This window comes from Xyrauchen texanus, chromosome 11 (assembly GCF_025860055.1).
Source record: "Xyrauchen texanus isolate HMW12.3.18 chromosome 11, RBS_HiC_50CHRs, whole genome shotgun sequence".
NCBI classification, from domain to species: domain Eukaryota; kingdom Metazoa; phylum Chordata; class Actinopteri; order Cypriniformes; family Catostomidae; genus Xyrauchen; species Xyrauchen texanus.
The window spans coordinates 25,925,615-25,949,765 of NC_068286.1; positions in this window are offsets into that span (position 1 = coordinate 25,925,615).

The window sequence follows — 24,151 nt, forward strand, 5'->3', positions numbered from 1 at the left end:
TTCACACATTATTTCAGCTCAGTCACAACTAGAATTGTTCCCCATAGCGCTTAGCAAAAGCGCAGCATCATAGTAAAGCTTTTTGTAAAGGGAACAGCTCCCAGTGAACCCCCGAGTCCTTACACTCATAGCAGACCTTGCTGATCATGAATGGAGAGCAGATTAAGGTTGGACAAAAACTTTTTGACATATGTCTGAAGATTACGTTGGCACTGAGAATGTATTACAACTGTGTTATCTGGATTTACACTGAAAGATGCTTGAACTTTGAATGTCGAAAACTAATTTAATGTGAGTCCTTTCCTCTTAGAAAGCTAATTTTGGCTTATGGTACTATATGGTAATGATTTGCAGCCAACAAAACACTGTGTACCTAAAATAAAATGTCACTTTTTATTTTCTGTTTTGTATGGTTATGCTTTTCATGTCCTTTCAATTTATACATTTAAGTTTTCCTACAGGAAGTTTTGTTTTTTGCATCTGAGATTGCAAAACAATTCATTCCAAGCATTTGGTTTTTGATTAATCCATTCTATTAATAGAGTGGTGTGCTGTCTTGTTCAGGTTATTTAATGTGTGGCTTTCTGGTAAAGATTGCAATTACTCAAAATGTTTGTTCTGCAAGTTGAAGCCAACAGGGAGTACATTCTTTTACTGCTGTTTTAAGAAGAATATGGTTGTCCAAAGTATGTATTTACTGTGTAAAATTGTGGTATTTAAATAAAGATTTGTATTTGCTTTTCATACCAGTTCTGAATGTTTTTAATGGCAACCAAAACTGCAAGTTTTTACCGTAATTTTTACAGTTCTCTTTTAAGTATACCGTAAACAGAAGAACATTTCGACCATATTTTTTACGGTAGATTTCTGGCAACCACAGCTGCCAGTTTTTTACCGCAAATTTTACAGTTCTCTTTTAAGTAAACCGTAAATAGAAAAACATTTCAACTGTATTTTTTACGGTAGATTTCTGCCAAACAGCTGCCAGTTTTTTTACCGTAAATTTTACAGTTCACTTTTAAGTAAACCGTAAATAGAAAAACATTTCAACTGTATTTTTTACGGTATATTTCTGTCAACCACAGCTGCCAGTTTTTTACCGTAAATTTTACGGGATTTTTTTTTACAGTGTACAGTATCTTTACCGTGGCACTTTATTGTAATGCAATGGTTTTGAACTTGTGAATGCCATGCAATTGTTTTGAAAACAACACAAAAATGGGTCACTTGGTCTGTTCTGATTGAAAGACTGACAGCAGGAAAAACAATGCTAAATGAATCTCTGTAGTTATTCGGACTGCAAAAAAAAAAAAAAAGAAGAAGAAAGAAAATAGCTCTATCAAATTTTAAAGGGTTTCTTTGGCTGAGATGTCAAAGGCTGTGCATCACTGTATGGTTTCACTGTTCAGAAAAGAGCATCATGAACATTCTTTTAAATGTGTTATTGTGTGTTCCACTCTAGACAGAAACTCATATTGTTTGGAACAATCTGCTTTGTAAGGATGAAAAGAATAGATAGTAATGTAAAGAAACAGACAGCCTCATCAGTGGTCAATGGTTTTACCTCAAAGACAAATTTATCTTTCTGTTTACTAATTTTATTTCCTGTTTCCTTTTTTTTTCTACAAAGCTTTTTTATCTGTCTTAAACTCGTCCGCCCTGCTTCCATCCTGTTGCCCATTTCTTTTGATTCAGACATCAGTCCCATTGTGGCCCTGGCCAAGTGTCTCATTACGCTGAAATGCATCTAGTCAGCCTTTTGAAACATCTCTTTGATATGACGCCTCTGCCAAAGTTACTCTCCTTTGCATTCTCTTCTGTTTGAAAGTATTTGAATCTGTCTAGAATTTGTTCAGTAGCTTGGCGGGCACATTTAATGCTGCTTTTATTAAAGTGGAGAAACAGTAATACGTTTGGTTTTGTTTTATATTTGGAGTATGGACTTAAGTTACATTTCTCAGTTTTCAGAGTTCATGTTTTAGCATAGTCTCAATCAATCACACTTTTGACTATTGACATAAAGTTTGGTGTACTTTGTGGCATATTCCAGCCAAGAACCCTCCACTTAGACAAGAAGTGATTTAGTGACATAAAAAAAGCAAAACAACCACAGTTCATTTGTCTTCAGCGGGTGGAATATATTCTTTTTGTATTCCCTCTTGAGAGTTAAGATTTTAGTGTAACTGTCCCCTGAAGTTTAAGAGAAGAGATTGAAACATTCCTGAAGGGTGGATGTACTGGTTCGTTTAAGATGGATCTTTTATGCCACTACATGCTGAGTTGATGAGTGAGCTTAAATGTATCTTTCTGTAATGAACTCTACTTGTGCTCATCTCCAACATTCTCATCTGGTAAGGTGACCATACGCCCTCTTTTTCCAGGACATGTCCTCTTTTTCAGACCATAAAAAAGCATCCGTCGGAATTTCAAAATTTAGTTGCATTATGATGTGCATATGGTCTAATACTTCATTGTGTGTGCGCATATTTGCATAGCTGTAACCCCTCTTTGTAAGTCCCACCTTGTCGCACACCAATTGGTTGATTATAAGAGGCTTACAGCAACTATTGGCCAAATTCTTGCCTGTCAATCTCTCCGTGAATGCACAAAGCTCTGTTGTGTTCGGCATCAAACACTTGCTTGACAGTAGCAGCAAATGACAGCTGAATGGAAACAATGCCCAAATGAAAGTACAAATTTACAGAAGATTTGCACAAACAATTCCCATGCTTTTGTCCAGGTCAAGATCTGTGGAAAGCAGAATGCATGACATGCAAAGCTGGCACTTATGTGTCGGTTGCTAACAAAGGTGCAAGTGATTTAGAAGCACACATTAACTCTGCGAAGCATAAAGGGTCAGCAAAAGGTGAACGTTTATCAGGTAAATTAACAGACTACTTTTTGTGACCAGGTAAAATTGCTATCACGTTGCTTCATTTTCCATTGCCATTCAAAATAATAGTAATAGTAAATTAAGATACACTCATGGAATCAAATATTTTATTTTAGTATATGGATATTCAAAAGAATGTTGGACATTTTTATATTGTATTTTATATTTATATATATATATTTGTGTTATGCTAATAGAGTGTCTTTTTCACTGTTTTGAACCCTATTATTTCACCCCTCTTTCTGACTATGTATCCATCTATTTAATTTGTCTATCTGTCCTTCTGTCTGTCTTTGTTTTTTTTTTAGTCTGCCTGTCTCTCCATCTATTTATGTGTCTTTCTATCCGTCCGACTGTCTGTCTGTCTCTCTCTCTCTCTCTCTCTCTCTGCCTGTCTGTCTGTTGTTATGTTTGTCAATGCAATAACATGTAATAAAAACGCTTGGGTGATGAGCCATGTTCAATAACACAGCCGACATTCATGGATACGTTACTTCTGGGTTTATTAGAAGAACACAACAACTCATTACAAATGGCATTGTCACCTACAGACACACAGAGTGACAACAGTATTAACCCATACATAACATTTCCTCCCCTCATTATCAAGAAGCAATAATACAATACATCCTCGGCAACAAAGACATTGTGTATTTTCTCTCTCTCTCTTTTTTTTTACACTACTCTAGAGGTAGAGGGTAGACTGCCTTTTGCCTTGAGCCAGTTTGAGGATTATTCTACCCCATGACAGAACAGGCTCACTAACATAACTAATTAGTTAAGTCAGTCCAGCAGGTTTTCTGATCAAAGCATGATCATATATATAATGTCAAACTGTCTGGAGTTTTGATTACTCTGACAGGATAACGTCTGACCTGCGCTGGTGGAATGTCAGGTACTTTATGAGTTGTCTGTGACTCTACTGGTGTGTCACTATGTACATGTTGCTCTTTTGTGATGGTGTGGAAAAAGTGAAACTTACAATGGTGGTGTCAGGTGGTTGTGTCACCTTAGTTTCAGTTGTTGGCATGACATCTCCGTGCCTCAGACTCTTTTGCACAGCTTGTGGGGAACAACGACTCTCATGCCCCACATTAGGCATAAATGTTGAATGGACAATTCTTTGCATCTGCTTGTAAAAGGTGAAAGTTCATTGTTACTGGCCAAATTCACTGCCTGAGTTCCTTTGATGACCATTTCATTGACTGTAGACAAGGTTGGGTCTCCTGCAGAATATCTGTGGCATGAAAAGGGAGTCATCTGCCCGAGGTAGAGTAAATTTACTGTATCCTTTTTCACACTTTGCTCCACTTGTAATGGCAGATGATATGTTCAGTCTTTTTATACTTGATAGTGTAGTTACAGTATGCGCAGACAAAAGTAAGGCCCATCTTTGCATTCGCACTGCTGCCATGGACAGAATCCCTTTTTGGGCACTACAGATCGCAGTTAGGGGGCGGTGATCTGTAAAAAGCATGAAAATCTGCCCGTAGAGATATTGATGGACTCTAAAAAATATTGCCAAAGCCTCACGCACAATCTGCGCATAATTCTGATCTGCCTTGCTAAGCATGCATGACGCAAAGGCTAACAGCTTTTCCTCACAGCTGGGTAGCATATGGTAAATGACAGCACAGCAACAAGTTTTTGAATGCTGTGTCACACTCAATAGACCACTGCCAGCGTTTCCCTTTACACAGCAAGGCGTTCATGGGATTCACTATGGTTGCCAAGTTGGGTATAAATATCCCATAATAGTTTAATAGACTCAGAAACTGTCTCATCTGTCTGACGTTGGATGGTGTTGGTGCTTCGCCGATTGCTCTTACTTTTTCAGGTGGCTTGTGCAGGCCCGCACATCAATAATGTGACCCAGGTACTCCAATGAGTCTTTGAAGAAGTCACATTTACCTTTTTTCAACATGTAAGCCAAACTGCTCCAAGCGCCTGGAGGACTGCGTCTAGGTTTTCCAGGTGTTCAGCATCAGTTTTCCCGGTTACCAGGATGTCATCCAGGTAACAATGCTCGTTTGGGCTTGTAGTACCTGGTCCATAGCTCTCTGGAACATGGCTGGCATCGAAGCGATTCCGAACAGAAGGCGGTTGTGCTGCAATAGTCTTTTCTGAGTGGAATTTATGAGAAACTTCTTGGATTCCTCCTCAACCCTCATTGGGAGGTTAGCACATGACAAGTCTAATTTACTGAATCACTGTCCTCCTGATAGTGAAGCAAACATGTCCTCTATACTCGGTAGAGGATAGTGTTCTATACGTGTCGAGGAAAATCGCGATGAATCTCTCTAAGTTGTAAGAAAACTCTCGGAGTCTTGAGTTCCAGATGCCAAAGTTGTAGTTTATTGAACACCAACAAACATGAGTCCAGCCAGCTGTCTGTCCTGGCATTATCCTCCTCCATTATATAAGTTCTCAATTATATACCTTTTTGCTATCTTTTACCCACTATCTCTGACCAATGGGACCTCGCCACCAATATGTTTTATCTCCTTCATTAATGAAATATTGGTGTAAAATCCCCTGCCTATCTATTTTTTAAAAACATACATCAGCTGGTAACTTCACATATTTTGGACATATGTCATAGTTCATGGAAACCCTTACAATGAGGCGGCCTTGTTTGTTTCGCGGCCTTGTTTGTTCCTTCACATTATCATTTGATTAATGAAAGAAAATGCAAGCTCCAAAGATATTTATCTCATCAAGACAAAACACCATGGCAAAAACATATCATATAAGAGATATCATCAAGGATATATGTAAAAATACTGCTGATTAACAGAAAAAGCAAAACACCAGCTACAAAGTTATCATACATTCAGCTTATTAAAACAAGACACCATTCATATAATAACTGATTAAAAGTACAAGAGATATCGTCAAGGATATATGTTAGAATACTGCTGATTAACAGAAACACATTTTGTCTTTGAAGAAATACATATTTTGTTTTTGAAAAAATACACCTGTTTTTCAAGGTTATATACCATTCTTTGTGTTCTCTGCAGCATCAACACTTTTAGTAACCTCATATGCTCTCTCCTGGGTCACACAAAGGCCTGGAAACTCATATATGTATTTTGATATATAAAAACATACTAGAATATTGAAAAATATACTATATACTCCCACCTCTGAGACTTATAAAAGTCTCACACTCTATTTCCCTCAAACCAGAGTGCAGTCACACAAGCCAGCCTGTCCCATTTCATCATGTAGCCAAAGTAGGCCACTCAGTCCACTATCCAATGCCATCTTTATGGGGCTGCACTCTGCAGAACTTTTGACCAAACCTCTCCCTCCACACTTGGCTAGGAAGGAGTAAAAGATCCCAGTCCTCTAGCTAGCACTGTTCCTGGGGGTGGGTAACAAAAATCAACTCATTTGTAATAAGCATGTGCATGCAAATGTGAAGCCTTACGTGATGTAGAATACAATTGATTATCCATTAAGTAGAAGATATATATATATATATATATATATATATATATATATATATATATATATATATATATATATATATATATGCTTAACAAAACACTAGTAAAAGTAACATAGTAATATTCATCCTTCGTTGCCAGAGGAACTCACAGACAATTCCGGTAGCCTGGAGCGCTATCTTGTGGTGTGTTGGAGCAGACAGCGCGTTTCTAAACCACTGGTTGAGTCTATTTGCTCTTGCAGCCAAGCACTGAGGTGCTCGTCGCTCCTTTCTTCAAATATCTCCCTCACATGTCTTCTCTTGGCAATTACTTCATAGGTATATTATGCTTAAACATAATCATCAGTAATACTACTTCTATTTGATTAGATACATTGTACTAAAGATATACTTCATCAATCATTATAAGTAATAAGTAATTGGTTACATTGAGAGTAATAGGGGAATATGTCAAAAATAACAAACAAAACACCCTCTAACTCCTTTCTTGAGATGCTATCTATTCTGTTATGTAAAATTAAAGTACAATAGTCATGCTATCTCCCTTACTATCAAAAACATGAGAAAAGTGTTCAAAAATACGTTTCCCCTTAAATTCCAGTGTTATTTCTGGATTGCTTCTCAGTAAATCTCATCAAGTTCATCCAATCCTGGCCCAATGGTACAGTACCTAGTTTCTAGCCCTGTTCCCGGTGGTAGCATTGAAACAGTTACCATTTGTTTGGCCACTGTTCTAGTCATTATTGATCTCAGAATGGGTATAATACAACAAAACAATAATGCAAATAGGGTCAGTCCTATTACTATTATTATACCTATTTTCATTAGCCCCATCTTCCATGAACCAAAAAGATCATCAAACCACTGCCCAAACCGCTGATCTCTCCCTGCATTAGATTTAACTTCCTTTCGTAGGTCATGCAGTTTTTTCATTGCCTGGGTAAACGCTCCTTCTGGGGAGGTATTATTTGGTATGTATGTACAGAAATCTTCTCCCAACATAACACATACTTCTCCTTTATCTGCCAATAACCAATTTAGTGCTTGACCATTTTGCCATGCCATTTTACTAGTTGCTGCTAATTGGTGTCCTAACGCCTCCAGTGCCTCATCAGTATGGTTTATAAATCTCTGTTGGTTATAGTAAATATAATTAATCCATTCTAAATTTTTGTTGGCTGTCACTCATATGAATATTGACTCAAAGCCTGATTTAATTTCATTCCTAGCTTTAAACTGTTGAGGTATTCCTCTCGGTTGGCCAATTGCATCCAGCTAAACACCAGGATCTGGGGCGTACGCTCTTTTCACCCTTGCTTTGTTGTGGACTAAAGGTTTTGGTGTAATTTGGATTTCAGAGGGGTCCCATTCTAACATAGATACTTCTTGTATTAGCCTTACTCTAGCGCACAGTCCTTTCCAGCCTTTAGGTAGAGCGGTTTTCAGTTGATCTCCCCACATAACCAAAAATAGTCTGCTATAGTTTCTGTTTGTTCCGCATGGAGATACTAGAGTTTGATTTTCACATCCTGTAAGGCAATGACCAACAACTACGCCTAGATATCCTGGAGTTATGTTTGCAATGAAGTTCTGTCCTAATGTCACTGTTGCATATTGTGGTCCACTAAACCTAATTACATTATTGTTCAAAAACATGTCCTCATCTAAGTGCCATATTACCGCGCAATTGCCCTTAAATTGTCCTACATTCGTTTTTCCTTGAGTTCTATTAAAGCATTCATACTCCAGTTGTCGATTTATTGTATATGATGATGGGCTTTCTTTTTTCTCATTATCCACAGGTACGTCTAATTTTTTGCATTCATCTCCCCACCCTATCATCTTATAATATTTATCATATTCCGGATGGCCCAAGAATGCCAAACATTCTGCTGGGCAGAACACTGTTCTCCCTGTATTACCACAATTTTTGGCATAATATTTAGCGCAATGTTTATAATCATACTGATTCGGGACTACTACCAACTTTTTCAATGTAGAGGGTGAGCACATTACACAGTTTGTAATTTTTGCTTGCTTAGCTGTATATCTGGCCCATTTATACCAGTCATTTTGATTTGCATATTGTAATAGTTCCTCTGTTCCTGCTGACTCTATGGGTTCCAAATTATTTACTAAATCTATTGGTTTTGTCATGCTTTGGTTGATTATTTTGTCAGGTGTCTATTTAGGCTGATTATTCGGTTTGTTCTGCTTAGACAAATTGCTTATCCAGATTCTTTGCCTCTCGGGTTCACCTTTACCTAATGATCCAGGTGTTCGCTTCTTTCTGATTTCTCGTGCTATGTTATCTAGTCTCTGCTCATTTGGGAAAATAGTACTGTAGGTCTGAGATATCAATTGTAGGAAATTCATCATACCATGGTCGTTGTGATGGTCCCTCGCCTGGGGAGTCTGGGTCTTCCTCGATCGCCTGTCCGGTAGGCCCTGTATGGGAGGCAATACCTGTCCCAAATATGTTAGTAACAGCATCATCCACACTAGTACCTCCTTAAGCTTCCATTCTTTTCTCCATGTCCCACAACGCTTCATTGAATGACTGCGCTTGTTGGCCTGCTTCATGTCCTTCAGTTGTTTCTGTATCTGTTTCAGCAGGATGATCACTTTCTTCTTGTCTTTCTCCTTCTTCACCTTCTTGGTCCTGTTCCTCTGTGACATGTACTTCCGTCTCACATTCTATGCTTTCCTGCTCTACTGCGGCACTTACTTCAATCCCTCTTTCTGCCGCAGCTTGCTCTTCCCCTACTTGCGTTTGTCCTTCTTCTACTTCTGCCACAGCTTGCTCTTCCCCTACTTGCGTTTGTCCTTCTTCTACTTCCTCTTCTCTTTCTTCAGATTCTGTAGCCGGTTCCTGTTGATATTCTTCTTCCTCGGGCTCTTGATTCTGTACTTGCTGTTCTTCTTCATCGTCCTCAGGCTCTTGATTGTTCGGCAGATTTCTTCTGCGTACTTTGGTGCAATGATTTAAATGATACCATGTGTCACTGCCTCTTACCTTTACTGCTGTTGGGGTTGCTTGCACCACTTCATAAGGTCCTTCTCTCCTTGGTTCATTCCACCTTCGCCTAAACACTCTCAGGTATACGAGGTCTCCAGGAACTATTGAACAAGGTGCATTCTCGTCTTGTCTAGGGTTTCTCCTTTGTTCCTGTGAACAGATTTTTTTCATGTATGGAAGTCAATTGCCTCATGTATGCTTTCAATTCCATTTCTAATTGCTCCAAAGATGGACCCTCATATGGTCCTCTTAGATAAGGCACTGGCATAGGTCTCCCTGTCAGCATTTCATGCGGGGTTAGATTAGTAATTCTGTTTGTCTGCATGTGGTATTTCATTAATGCCAGTGGAAGCGCATCAACCCAATTAAGCCTTGTTTCTTGGCAGATTTTCAAAATTTTTGCCTTTAAGTTCCCATTTACCCTCTCCACCATCCCCTGCGACTGCGGATGGTAGACACATCCTAACCGTTGTTTTATTCTTAGCTGTTGTATTACTGTCTTTACTGCTCTCTGGATGAATGCTGATTCGTTATCTGAGCTAATTTGCGATGGTATTCCAAACCTCGGGATAACTTCTCTCGTCAGAAATTTGATTACTGTTTGTGCTCCCTGATCTGCGGAGGGCACTGCTTCTACCCATCTGCTGAGTCTGTCTATTATGACCAACATGTATCTTTTCCCTCTGACCGGTCTTATCATGTCTACATAGTCCATCACTAAATGTTTGAATGGGCCCTCCGGCGCTGGAATATGTCCTAATGGAGCGGTTGTGCCTTTCCTGACATTGGGCAATTCCATGCAAAGGTCATCTTTACCATGAAAAAATAAAGTTTTAACCAAAAGAACAAAACCCTTTTTAAGTTGTCCATTTAGGTCTGTAATATACTGTATTAATGTGCTTTAACAAAAATTTTAAGAAAATTGCCTTGTTCATCCACCAGATATGAGGTGAGCAACAATGCTTAAATTACATTTTCAACCAGCCATATTTCATGCTTTCAAAAAAAGGTATCAAAGACCCCCCTTTTTAAACTTTATTTTAACAGTAAGCATTTTGCAGAAAGATGGAGGCATGCCTGAGAAATAAATATACTAATTTGGTCATAACAGCACTGCCTTCTGAATTTATAAGGGCTATAATAAAGAGGTCTTGACGCTTCAGTGCACTGTCACGTCCATAACGTTTTAAAGGTAGTTAGTTTTAAAGGTAGTTAGTTTATTTAATATGACAATTATAAATGCAAATAACTTGAAACTTTATTTACAAAGCTAAATTATGTTTATGCTTATTAGGATAGACAATTCATCTCACTACTTTGCTCTGAACAACCATAACAATGCGTTACGGACGTGACCGTTACGGACGCTTCATATTAAATCATGCATATGACTATTGTGATCTGTTTCAAGACAGAAATAATTTTGGCCACTTAATTTCAAGTTTTGTTTTGTAGAAAGACTTTATTTAAAGTGAATTTCGTTTTGTATAAATTGTATCTTAATTTTAAATCAAAGTTTCATCAACCAATTGCCTGGATTTAATAAATAAGGAAATATAGCATGGAGGTGCGATCGCTAGCAACATGTAAACTTGAGCGCGTCTCATAACTGAACAGAAACTCAACGTATGCCTCTCAGAAATATAGCCTATCTATAGAAAGATTGCAAAGATCAAAACGAAAAGAAACAGGCAACTCTCTGATTGTGTAATCTGTATGTGCTTTTTCCACCACCACGTCCCTTTAGAGCAGCGTTTCTCAACGGGGGCAGTACCGCCCCCTAGGGGGCGTTTGGACAGTGTTGGGGGGCGGTGTGAATGAGGCAGCAGAGAGGGGGACACTCAGGCACAAATGGGGGCGTTACTCAGAGGTACTCAACAGGTGGCCTGCGCAAAAATCTTTTCAGCTCTTCTCCTTAGCCTATGTCTTCGTCTTGCTCGGATTACTGCTGCCACTTCACCAGGAGGATATGCCAGGAGAGCCGCTTCCTAAGTTACACATGCTTTTAAGAGGCGGAGAATTTTCAGCGCAAAATAGAGGCGCGCTTTCACCGGCTTTTTCTGTACATAACGCGGAATACATAATTAGGTGCATAATTAGTGCTCAGGGCTCACACTAATGACCGTAATTAATAAAAAAAAAGTGGCTGTTTTTGACGTCGTTTTTTCTTCGGTTCAGTTCAGGTGGCCGAGCTGTTGTCGTCTTTGTTCGTCATTTGAAATCAAATGACCTTTTGTAGGCTATTCAAATTTGAAGCCTAGTATTGCCTAATTGAGTGCGCGAACGACCGCTGCTTTTTCATTGGCCATTTAGGTTAGTTACATTATTGTTCACGTGATTGGTTCATCTTAAAAAAATTTGTGTGTGAGCCTGAATTTGTTTGAATTTCTAAATACATTTGCAATACCTTTCAAACAATACATTTGTTTTTGCATTTTTTTCCAAACACAATATTACTCAACTTGAGGCTTTTACATGTAGTTTAAATACAATAAGAAACTTCTGTTTCAGTTTTTTTTTTTTACCAAAAACTCAGGCTTCAGGTATCAGTGTTACAATTGTTTGGCTGTAATAGTATTTCTGATGTGTTTTTGTTTTTTTTGGGGGGCCGTTAAGAGGATCATGAAGAGGTCAGGGGCATTTGTTCAAAAAAGGTTGAGAACCACTGCTTTAGAGGCTCGGTACGATCACGCTGACATAATAATAATAATAATAGGCTAATAATATTGCATGTCAATTAATTTGTCAAATAATTTTTATACGAAATAAAATGTGATGATTTTAACTCACGACTGTGCATTAAATTCCATAAACTGGCCGAAAACCGTGCGATCATTTAGACACAAAAAACGTAGGCGTTACATGACTGCTAGTGACTCACATCTACGGACAATAATGTCCATCGGTTCACCTGACTGTGGAGGAAACCTGTGATTTGAACTCCTATATGACAAACATTAATTGTTAATGTATTTTAATTTTGACTGTCTTCCGTAATAGTCACTGCTTGTCTGTGTGTTTATAGTAGCCTATTCACGTCCTAGTCGAGAGGCGTCCTGCAATTGCGCGAGGAACCTGATTTTTTTAGTGATTCTGATTCGCGCCTAAACCTGGTTTAGGCGCGAATCAGACGTCCTCTAATTCGCTCAAGAGTAAGCAGTCTCTTGGGAGGGCAGTCAAACGAGTCCTCACTGCTCTTCCTCAAAGTCCAAACAAAAAAAAAAGCAGTGATGAAAAAGATTGTTGACACAGTTGGATGTGTTTAGCACAGTGAAATGAAACAAGTAGGCCTATCAGTTACAACAGACCACATTAAAGAAAAGGTTAAGCAATTTTATGTCCGGGATGACATCTCACGACAGGCACCTGGGAGGACAGATTCTGTTACCATAAAAGAAGATGGAGTTAAGAAGACATATCAAAAGAGGCACTTAACTATGTCTATTTTAGAGGCATATAGAGTCTTTCAGCAAGAGTACCCAGAGATTAAAATCGGAAAATCTAAATTTGCAGCACTGTGGCCAGGAGAGGTCTTCACAAAAGCAGAAACACCTCGAAATGTTTGCCTCTGTAAATACCATGAGAACACACAAATGCTGCTTGAGAGTGTACATAAACACATCCCACGACATGCTTTCGAAAGCATACCAGCATTTATCAGAGCTGTGGTCTGCAGTCCTGACTTTCCGGAGTGTATGTTAAATGGATGCGAAACATGTTGTGATGCAATTCTCCTTCAGAACATCATTAGCCACATCCCAGATGAAGATAAGAACATCCAAACAACATGGCATTCATGGGAATCTGAAGGGGGGTTTCAGGTTAAGATAATGAAGTGTGGAGTATTGCGCGGTGTGTTCGCATTTCTGCTGGCGTCGACCACTAAATTTCTTAAGCACTGCTTCATAAAAAGAAATCAAAGTGCAGTTTTCCAACAGAAGATGAAAGAGGCAAGTGAGACTACAGTGGTGTTACAGATTGATTTTGCAGAAAATTACACTACTGCATATCAAGATGAAATGCAGGCAGCCCACTGGACCAGCAGACAAGTCACACTTTTCACTGCTGTTGGATGGAGCAAAGCAAAGGTGCAATCCTATGCTATTGTCAGTGATACACTGGAGCATGAAAAGAAGGCTGTTGCTACATTTCTCTCCAAGGTGGTGGATGACCTGATGAAAAAAAACCCAAGCATGGAAAAGTTGCACATCTTCAGTGATGGAGCAGCATCGCAGTTTAAAAACAAATTAATTTGGTCATTCATGTCCACAATTTTCAGGAACATCTTTCCAGACCTTAAGGTATGACTATTCAAATGTTATTGTATCATTATGGACTTGTGTGTTAGAAGGTTACATATGGTGTTCTTTAGTGATATTCATTTGACTCTTTAATCCAGGTGGAATGGCACTTCTTTGCCACAAGTCATGGAAAGGGAGCCGTTGATGGAGTAGGTGGGACAGTGAAAAGGTGCGTTAGATCAGCTGTGCTAAGCCGCAAGGTAATTGTGAACAATCCACAGTCCTTTGCGGAAACAGCTGCACATTACTGCCTGAACATTAATATTAAACTCGTTTTGGAAAGGGACATCCAGATGTTCACACATGAACACCAGCTAGACCGTCTGTGGACTAATGTAAGACCTCTCATAGGTAAGTATTGGATAGCAATTTGTGCTCCCTAATGAATGTGTACATAATGTTATTCAAAGCGATATCTGTATTATTATGATTACGCGTTTCATCATTCAAGTGAGGTTGAGCCTCAAGCCCACCCATGTGAGCCATTGGGCAACATAAAAACAGGTGATTGCCTGCTGATCAGTTACAAAGGAAAGAAGTCCAGCAGGCAGTTTGTCGGCCTTGTCACTGATTTGGATCCTGGTGGTTTTGAAATGCAATTCCTAAGGAGAAACGATGAACTGGGCTTTGTCTATATCCTGCCCACAAAGGAGGACAAGTCGTGGGTGGAGAAAGGACAAATTATCCACCATCTCAATCCTTTCGTTGACAACAGAGGCCGTTATAATTTCAAAGAGGCTGTACTGGCTTAATGAATGAATGAAAAATATTCATTAGTTAAGAAGAATTTTCATGAATTACAATTATAAAGATGAAAGTGTTAAGCATGAACGAATGAAATACATAAATCAAATAAATACCTTCACCCTCTTATTGTCTCTTATTGGGGGGACCTTCAGAATCATTTCAGACAGTCTTCTTAATGTGAAAACACAGCCATTATGCGTCAACAAATGTGCCATGATGGTTTGATTGTTGATTTTTCCAAACAGATTCTATGTATTTCAGACGCGTCACATCCATAACAGGGTTTTTGTCACATCCATAAGGTTGGTTTTTCCTCATAATACACTTCATAAAAATATATATATTTTAAACATTGATATTTTTATGTTCAGCTAAGACCCCTTCATCATGTGGATAGCAGTATTTATACATTGGATTTAAAAGTTCACAGACTTTAAAGGAAATCGAACAGTATACCAAAAACTATGTCATTTCCCGTCACATCCATAACGCATGCATATTTTCCTTTTTTGGGGGTGCTTAAATATATTTTAGAAAAACATATTTTGCCTGTCAATTCCCCAGACTGGGTGCTCTGAGAATATACATTTCCAATTTAAATATTGTAAGAAGTTTTTTTTTTCTGAGACATTTCACCTGTCATTATGAGTTAAAATGTCATATCCATAACGCTGGAATTACCCCATTGTGTTTTTCACAAATTTCACAGTTTGCTAAGAACTCATCTACAGAGGCCTGCAAGTATGGGGACCAGTAACCCTGCTGTTTATTTTTCTCACTACCTCACCTCTTGCGCAATGGTCAAATCCATGTGCATCAGAAATTAGCATATTAAGAAGTGCTACTGGAGCCAATATTTGCCCCTCATGTGACCTCCATATCCCATTCACGTCCCTTGTCGCCCCCCTTTGTTGCCATTGTGTTAGTTCAGGTTGACCAGCTTGAAGTTGTATCCATGCTATATCTGCTAAATTTGGCTGGACCTATAATATCAGTTGTGGGGCCATTATTGCTACTTTGCATCCTGAGGCTTCTCGTGCATATGCATCCGCAGCATTATTTCCTCTAATAACAAAATCTTTGCCTTTTTTGTGGGCCTGGCATTTGACTATGGCCAACTTTTTTGGATTCATCATTGCTGAAATTAATTTGATTATCTGATCATTATGCTGGATTGGGGTTCCATCACTCTTTTTGAACCCTCTTTGTTTCCACACTGCACCAAACAAATGACACACTCCATGCGCATATGCCGAATCTGTATATATATTGACTTTTTGATCTTTTGCAAGTAAACAGGCTTTGGTCAGTGCTTTTAATTCTGCCAATTATGCTGAGCATGGCTGTTCACAATGCTGAACCACAACTGGCACAAAAGTATCTCCCTGCTTTTTTACCACAGCAAACCCAGCATGATTTCCTAAGTGGTCCTTAAAACAGGATCCATCGACGAAGTATTCTACTTCTGCCTCAACCATTGGTGTTGACTCCAGGTCAGGACTCAAACGTGTGAAAGCTAACGAATTTGCCACACAATCATGTGGTGTTCCTTCGTCCTTCAAGGGAATATAGTTTGCTGGATTTACAGTGGTACATCTCTTTACAGTTACATCTGGGTATGTCAGCAGTGTTGAATATGCTAAACATCTTGCCTGTGTTAGTACACATTTCCCATTTTCTATTAGCTCTATTATCTTATGGTGAGTGTAGATCACCACTGGGTACCCTATAGTCACTGTGGAGGCTTTTTCATAAGCAAAATAAACTGCAGCTAACCCTTGATAGCATGGCGGGTATCCTTGAGCTACACTATCCAGTTTTGTACTATAATATTCTATAGGTTGTTTTCGTCTTCCACTACAGAGTTCCTGCATCAGAACTGCTGATGCATAACCACTTTTTCTATCCGCTACATACAAATGAAACGGTTTAGTGTAATCTGGGTTGGCTAGTGCAGATGCTGTTTGCAGTTCTTTCTTTAGTAATTCAAAAGCTACTAGTGCATCCGCACCCCAAGTCAGCTTACTTCTAAGATTTTGCTGTCCTGTTTGCTTCATCGGTGCTCGCAAGGGGTTTGTTTTAATAGCATAGTCTTCATAGATATCCAATCTGAACTAAACCCTGTCATTCCTAAAAAGGTCATCATTTGTCCCACTGTTTGCGGTTGTGGCGCTTTACTTATGCCCTCCAACAGACTTGGTGATATTGCTTTGGTCTGATGTGCAATAATTCGTCCCAGGTACTCCACCTGGGGTAAACAGTACTGTAACTTATCTTTTGATACTTTATGACCCCCCTCAGCCAGTTTAGTAAGGACTTTGATAGTATCCTGGTGGCACTGCTCTAACGTTGGTGAGCAAATCAGCAAATCGTCCACATACTGTATCAATGTGCTGTCAATTCTGAGATCTTCTAAGTCTGCTTTTAATACCTGGTTGAACACATGAGGCGAATGCTTGAATCCTTGTGGTAATCGTGTGTATGTGAATTGTTTACCTTGATAGTTGAATGCAAAGAGTTGTCTGCTTTCTTCTGCTAAAGGAATACTGAAAAAGGCAGAACACAAGTCAATCACAGTAAAATAATTAGCAGCAGGGGAACATTAGTCAGCAGCGTATGTGGATTGGGCACCTCTGCAGGCCAATCCTCTGCTACTTCATTAACTGCCCTCAAATCGTGCACTAATCGCCATTTTGTCTTATTTGCCTTTGCTACTGGTAGTATAGGTGTATTACAACAGCTTGATGTCTCAATTAACACTCCTGCCTTAAGCAACCCATCGATAGTACTTCCAATCCCTAACACTGCTTCTGGTTTCAGTGGATACTGCCGCTTTTGTGGAAGCCGTGTTCCTGGTTTAATTTTTATTTGAATTGGGTTAACAGATACTGCTAATCCCACATCTGTGTCATGACGAGACCACAGTTCTGCTGGTACAAGTTTTTCCATCTCTGTCATTAGTTCTATCATTTTTGAATCTAGCATTTCTGCAGGGGTAATAACTACTATTTTTGGTGTGCCTACCATTTCCGTGGTACATACGATTTTTAAGTACATTTTGTCCGGTGATTCCATGATGAGAGGATTTTCTGTCCCTTTCCACTGTACCCTTTCTGCTTTCTTCATCATTTGTCCTAAGTCTTTTTGCTCCCTGCCCCTGCTCACATAGAGTGTTACATGTGGTACAGACTCTGGTACCTGGAACCATGTGTCTATAAAGTCATTGTTTTCTACCTTAAGTGCAGCTCCTTCTTGTCCTACAATTATATATTGTGATGTCAATGAGATTTTTTTGCTGTTTTGTTTTATCCAGCCATTTTTTCTCCAAGTTTGTGTTTCTTGTTTCATCATACATTAGTGTGCAATGATGCTCTACTCCTGGCACGTTTGGTTCACCTAACTGTGCCCTAATGTATTTTCCCCACTTATCTATTGTATCTTCCACCTCTTGTCCTAGATCTCCCAACCAGTATACATTTGCTTGTTGATGTTGAGGTTCTGGTTGTTGTGTCACTGTCATTTGCTTTACTACTCTGTCATCAATTTAGATTCCTTCTGGAGTACACCATATTTGTAAATTCATTTTGCATATAGCATCTCTTCCTAATAAGTTCACTGGTGTATTTTCTGATATTAAGATTGGAATTTTACTGCTTTGCCTTTTACTTCTATGTTCACTGGAGCCGTCATTGGAATCAACTGCGTTTGTCCCGAGAATCCTACTGTCTTTACATATTTTCCATACTGGGGGAGGTGAGAGGCATAATTTGGACTTATACACATGAATGTGGCTCCAGTGTCTAACATTACCAGTGTTACTTTGCCCTCTATTTTAACCTGCAGTATAGGTTCTTGATCAGAATCAGTTGATATCATTGGAAGCTGACCCCTCCCCGTAGGATTCTCTGGGCATCCCTAGTAGCCCTGTGGTGGTCCACGCCATGGATTAAGTGGACCTTGGGCCTGCTGCTGCTGCTGTGGGCCTTGCTGCCAGTTGTTGATGTTCTCCTGGTTCATCTGTGGCCAAGGGTTTAGTGGACATTCTCTCTTCATGTGTCCCGCTTGGTTGCATCCCCAGCATACATTTGTTGGCCTGTTGTCATAGTTTAGTCTTCCTCTTCCTCTTCTTCCTTGATATTGTCGATTCCATCCTCTGTTCATTTGATCTGGGTAGTTATGGCTGGCATGGGCAGCTGCATTGTCTGGCCCTGGATTGGCGTCAAATTTGGAGCATTTGGTACAGGAATCATTGGTGCTGCCTGGGCGGCTGGTGCAGGTTGGTACATGGGTACAGGTGGTACACAAGGTGCCATAGGTACAGCTGGCACAGTTGGAGCTATCTGGGCTTGTGCGCTACTTGGAGCCTGTAGTGCAGTATTCACTGGTGCCATTACAGTAGTTGGTGCTTCTTTTAATGCTGCTTGAAGTTTTTTCTTTTTTCCTGCCAGTTCTTCTAACTGCAGTTGTTCCAGTTATTTGCATATGTCTTTCTCTTGTTGTTTTATTCTCTCTTCATTTTTCCTGTGCTGTTCTACTGCATGAACCACATGAGCACAGAACTCTTTCTGAGTTTTAGTTGTCAATCCCACCACATCTTCCAGTTTTTCTTTTACTGGTGTGGGCATGGCTTCTATTATGGAAGTTCGGAACACAGCTGTCATCCAGGGATCTTTTTCTGGATCTTTTTCCATTTCCAGCTTCCATCTTTTTAGCTCTCGTTCAATATAGGCTTTCGGGTTTTCAGTTGTTCCCAGTGGTTCTCCTTTTATTGATTTTGGATCTAGATTGGTGGGAAATTCGTCCCTAAGGGCCTTCCAGATGACATTTCTGCACCTGCTGAATGGTATTTCATCGTATTTTGTGCTGTCCACTGCATTTTCCACATTTGCTTTTTCGAGTATTTCCGCCATTTTGCCCCCTCCAATACATCTAGCCAGAAGTGCTTTAATGTCCCCTAGGGCCAGTTGAGTCCCTACGGCTCACTCTTCAACATCTCAAATCCATCTTCCTGCTCCTTCATATATATCTGGGAGGGCTACCTTCAAGGTCATGATTGGCCCATGGTACATAACAGTCATATTGTCCTTTTATTATAATGGGACACTGTGATAATGCTGTCTTGTTATGGCATTTAACCGGTTTTCTTGTCTCATCTTCATCCGATGATTCTGTATCATCCCTCTCAGATTCCACATCAGTTTTGACCAATCTTCCAAATTTCTCTCTTTTCCATCTTCGCTCGGTTTTTTCTGGCACGTCTTCAAGATAGAGCTGTCCTGAAACCTGTTTTACTTTTCCCTTGGGCTTATTTCTCAGGGTGTTTATGTCTGGAGTGATATGCTCTCTTCTTTTTGTCGTCTTTCTCCCCAAATTCTCTTTTTCATTCTCCATGGAGGTTGATAGCCCTCGTGACCTGACCCGGATGCTGTTTATATTTTCCTTCATTCTCTGCTGCTTTTCAACACTTTTCTTAATTGTTTGTGGTATTTCCACTTCATCATCCATCTCAATTTCCAATAGTTCCTCATCTTCAGATATTCTGCTTGCACTGTTTTGCCTTGTTTGCTTTCTTCTTTCTTCTTCCAGTTGTTCTGCACACTTTTTTATCCCTTCCAATATTGCTTCTTGGCATTGTTTATTCAATTCATCACTTATTCTTCGTTGGCTTAGCATTTCTCGATCAGATCCTTCTGGCCCTTCCCACTTTTGGCTTGGTGACCATTGACCCTCTGTGCTGTCATGTTCTGATTCCGCTGCTTCTCCATTAGTGTAGCTCATTGTTCTTTTGACTTTGATTTCTGGGTATAGATTTGCTGGTTCTTCTCCTGGTCTGTCTGCGTTTTTTCGTTCACCTCTATTTCTCCTGCCACGTGCACTTCTCCTTTAAATTCCATCATAGGCATCTGCAAATTCCCTTCCATCTCTATTGGTGGTGCATAGGAAGGAGGCCTTTCTGCTTTTTCTTCATCCATCTTTTTTCCTTCCCTTTCCTGTTTTAATATTTGTATCCCTTTGGTTTTAAACATCTGCAACATCATTAGTTCCCTATCTCGCTTCATTATCCTCACCTGGCTCTTATCTTTTGGTTTATGATTTTTTATCAATGCTTCCATCTCTCTACACACCCCCACATCAAACGTTCCCTCTGCTGGCCATTTTGTGTTCAGCCCTTTTGTTCTTCCTTCCCATTTTTTAGACATCTCTTTTATCACATCACTATACATTGGAAACTCCATGCATATCTGATCTATCGGTGTTGGTGCCATTTTTGTTATCTCTGTTTTTATCTTTATATTAATTCAGTACCTCTCTAACCCCAGATTGTTCTCCTGTTATACTAATCTTCACCAGGCTGGTCAGACGAGGACCACTAAAAGTATCCGACCCCTGACTTCCCGTGGACTTTTTCTGGGTCGAGGAATTCTTATTTATTTCTTGAAGGATATTTTTTAATTTTCTTATATATTTCAGTACTGCCTCCACTTGTTTTCTATTTAGTGGCTTTCTTTTTCGTCTTCTGGTCCACTTTACATAGGTTATTTTTTATCCAGATAATGTCTCTCCTCAGGATTATCAAATCAATACTTCAGGCTCTTCCCACGGCAAACCCTCGACCTGTTCCAATTACTTTGCCTGCCCAATGTATAAAAGTAAGACATGGGGTTAATTCTACTTGGCATTCTTCCCATGCCTTCACAGTGATATGTATTTCATCTTTGTTATGTTGTTCTAAATAATTTTTATTTTTTATTTTTATTTCCTTTCCTTATTCTAATTATCTATCAGTGTATTTCATAATTCCAGAAATAAATTGCTAATTCCCTGTGTTTCTTATTATTAGTCTTTTTAATTCTATTTCTCTTCTTCTCTCAGTTAGTCTCCTCTCAAATTCAGTAACAGCTTACTTCCACATTATGATTTCTGTTCCAGGAGGAAAACTGAGACAAGGAAAAGAAGGTCTTGTTCTGTTTCTCTGTGCATGCTCAAAGCCCTCCCTTTACAGCTCCCTTTTCCTTGCTCTGGCAGCCCCTCCCTTCTCTTTTTCTGTGTGTGTTCACAGCCCTCCCTTTACAGCTCCCTTTTCTCGCTTTAGCAGCCCCTCCCCTCTCTCCCTCCCAGCACTCAGTCTCCAGCATACTGTGAGAGAGCGAAAGAGAGAGACGATCAACAATTGTGCTCTTTTACCTTAATCTCACCAGCTACACTTTGGATTTTTCAACTAAATGATAAAGCCAATATTTATTATAACTAATACTTATTTATATATATATTTGTCTTTTGTTTATCATCTCTTCTCCTTATAGTTATTTATTATCTTTTATTTCTTTTCTTTATACTTTTTTGTTTTTACCTTTATTTTTCTTAACTCATATTTTTTCTTATTCTTTTATTTTATTATTTGCTTATGTTCCTTCTTTTATTGCTTATATGGTTTCACTTTATTTCTTCTCAAAACCAACTATTTGTTTATTCATGCTTTATATTTGTTAGTACAATCTTATTTTGTGAATTACAAGACTTTTCTTAGAAGTGGTTATACATCACTTCTTGTACATACAACTTGGGTACAAAATCTGATCTGGTTAACATAATTGTATATTGCTTATTTCTTATACATACAGCATGGTTATAAGTGTCTAAACTAATACATTCATTTTTCTAACTATTGCTTTATCATGCATTATGCTTTTCATGTTTGGTTACATATTCATTTCAGCATAAGCAATACATTGCTTTCACATATGTAATGCATAATTATCTATGTCTTTATTAGCAATACACACTTAAGTTTTGCATTCTACTTTATGTCATGCATATCTATGTTTCCCTACCCAAACCTTTGGTGGTTATTTAACTATTTTTCATATATTTCCACCCATGCCTGCTTTATTTCTGCTGGGTAGTCTAAATAAATCCTTACTTCAAATCTCTCAATTGTTCCCTCAATTGTGGTTGCGGGTACTCTTTCTCCGCTATCATTTTTATAGAATATCACCTTACTCTTTCTTTCCACTTTTCTCAATACACTAGTTACTCCCATGGCCACATTTCTTAAAATGGTTACTCCCAAGCCTACTGGCTCTTCCAACGTGTCCCAATAATGAGCCACTTCACATTTCAAGTAAGGAATATTCACCTCTCTGACTGACACTTTCAGTTTTCCCCTGTATATCTCCATCTCATCTCTATGGCCTGTTTTACAGAGTGTAGTTATGTGATCCACAAATGGTTTAAGCTTTATATTCCTAATCGCAATATCCAACCAGTTAACAAATGGCCACTCTTATTCTATTTCTTCTAAATTCACCACCTCAGTTAAGGTTCTCATTAACTCCTTCTTTTTTACAGTTAATTTTCTCTTCTGCCCTGTGTAATCTATGTACTCTGATTCTTTCCAAAAATGATCACTGATTCCTTTGACTCTATCAGCGCTCTTTCCAATTCTTCAGATCTGCGTTGATCTCCAAATCTTACAAAGCTCGTTGTCTCTGCATATTCTCTAGTCTTGTTCACTGCAATGGAAAACATTTAGCCTTTTCTTTATCTTTTTCCAATTATTCTATCTCTTCTCCTCTAAATCTCCCCTTCCTCTCACTCATGGGGCTGTCTGTTCAGCCAGTCAATGAACGGGAGCAAGGCAGGGAGACTGTCACGCATGTAAGGCAATGAAGGCAGACGAAGGTTGAGGATCCAAATACAGCTTTCTTTATTATTAACAAAACACAAAGGAAAACCCTCAGTGGGGAAATAAACATGAATAGAGAACTCGGGCAGGGAACACAGACCAGGCTAACTACACTCACAAACATTCAACGATAGACAAGGACTGAACCAAAAACCGGGGTATAAATACATGAACAAGGGACAAAGGGGCCAATGAACAAACAGAACTCAAAACAAGATAATGAGATGACAAACAGAAGCAAATGGCAAACTAATGAGGACAGGTGAAAACAATGACAGAAAACACGAACGCTAACAAGAAGACTGTGGAGCTACAAAAGGGACAAAAGTGAAAACTATGGAATAACAAAAGGGACAAAAATGGAAAACAAAGGGGCAACGGTAAAACAAGACAAGGTCATACATAACATAGCCCCCCCTCAAAGGATCGGATCCCAGACGATCCAAAATAAAAGAAACACAAAGAAAAAAAAAAAACACCAGGAGCAGACGGGCAGACCAGGGGGGGCACGAGAGCAGGCAGGAAGTTCAGGGGGGCACAAAGGGCAGGCAGGAAGTCCAAGGGGGCACAATGGGCAGGCAGGAAGTCCAAGGGGGCACAGAGGGCAGGCAGGAAGTCCAAGGGGGCACAGAGGGCAGGCAGGAAGTCCAAGGGGGCACAGAGGGCAGGCAGGAAGTCCTGGGGGGAAGCCACAGGACAGGGGCCGGGTCAGGAGGCCTGGGAGGAGGCCACATGTCAGGAACAGGGTCAGGGGCCCTGGGAGGAGGCCACAGGACAGGGACTGGGTCAGGGGGCCCGGGAGGAGGCCACAGGTCAGGGGCCGGGTCAGGAGGTCTGGGACGTGGCCACAGGACAGAGGCCGGTTTTGGTGGCCTAGGAGATGGCCATGTGGCAAGGACCGGTTCAGGAGGTCTGGGAGCTGGCCACAGGACAAGGATAGGTTCAGGAGGCTTGGGAGCTGACCTCAGGGCAAGGACAGGCTCAGGTGGCCTGGGAGTTGACCACGTAATGTGGGTAGGCTTGGAGGACCTGGGTGGTGGCCGCAGGA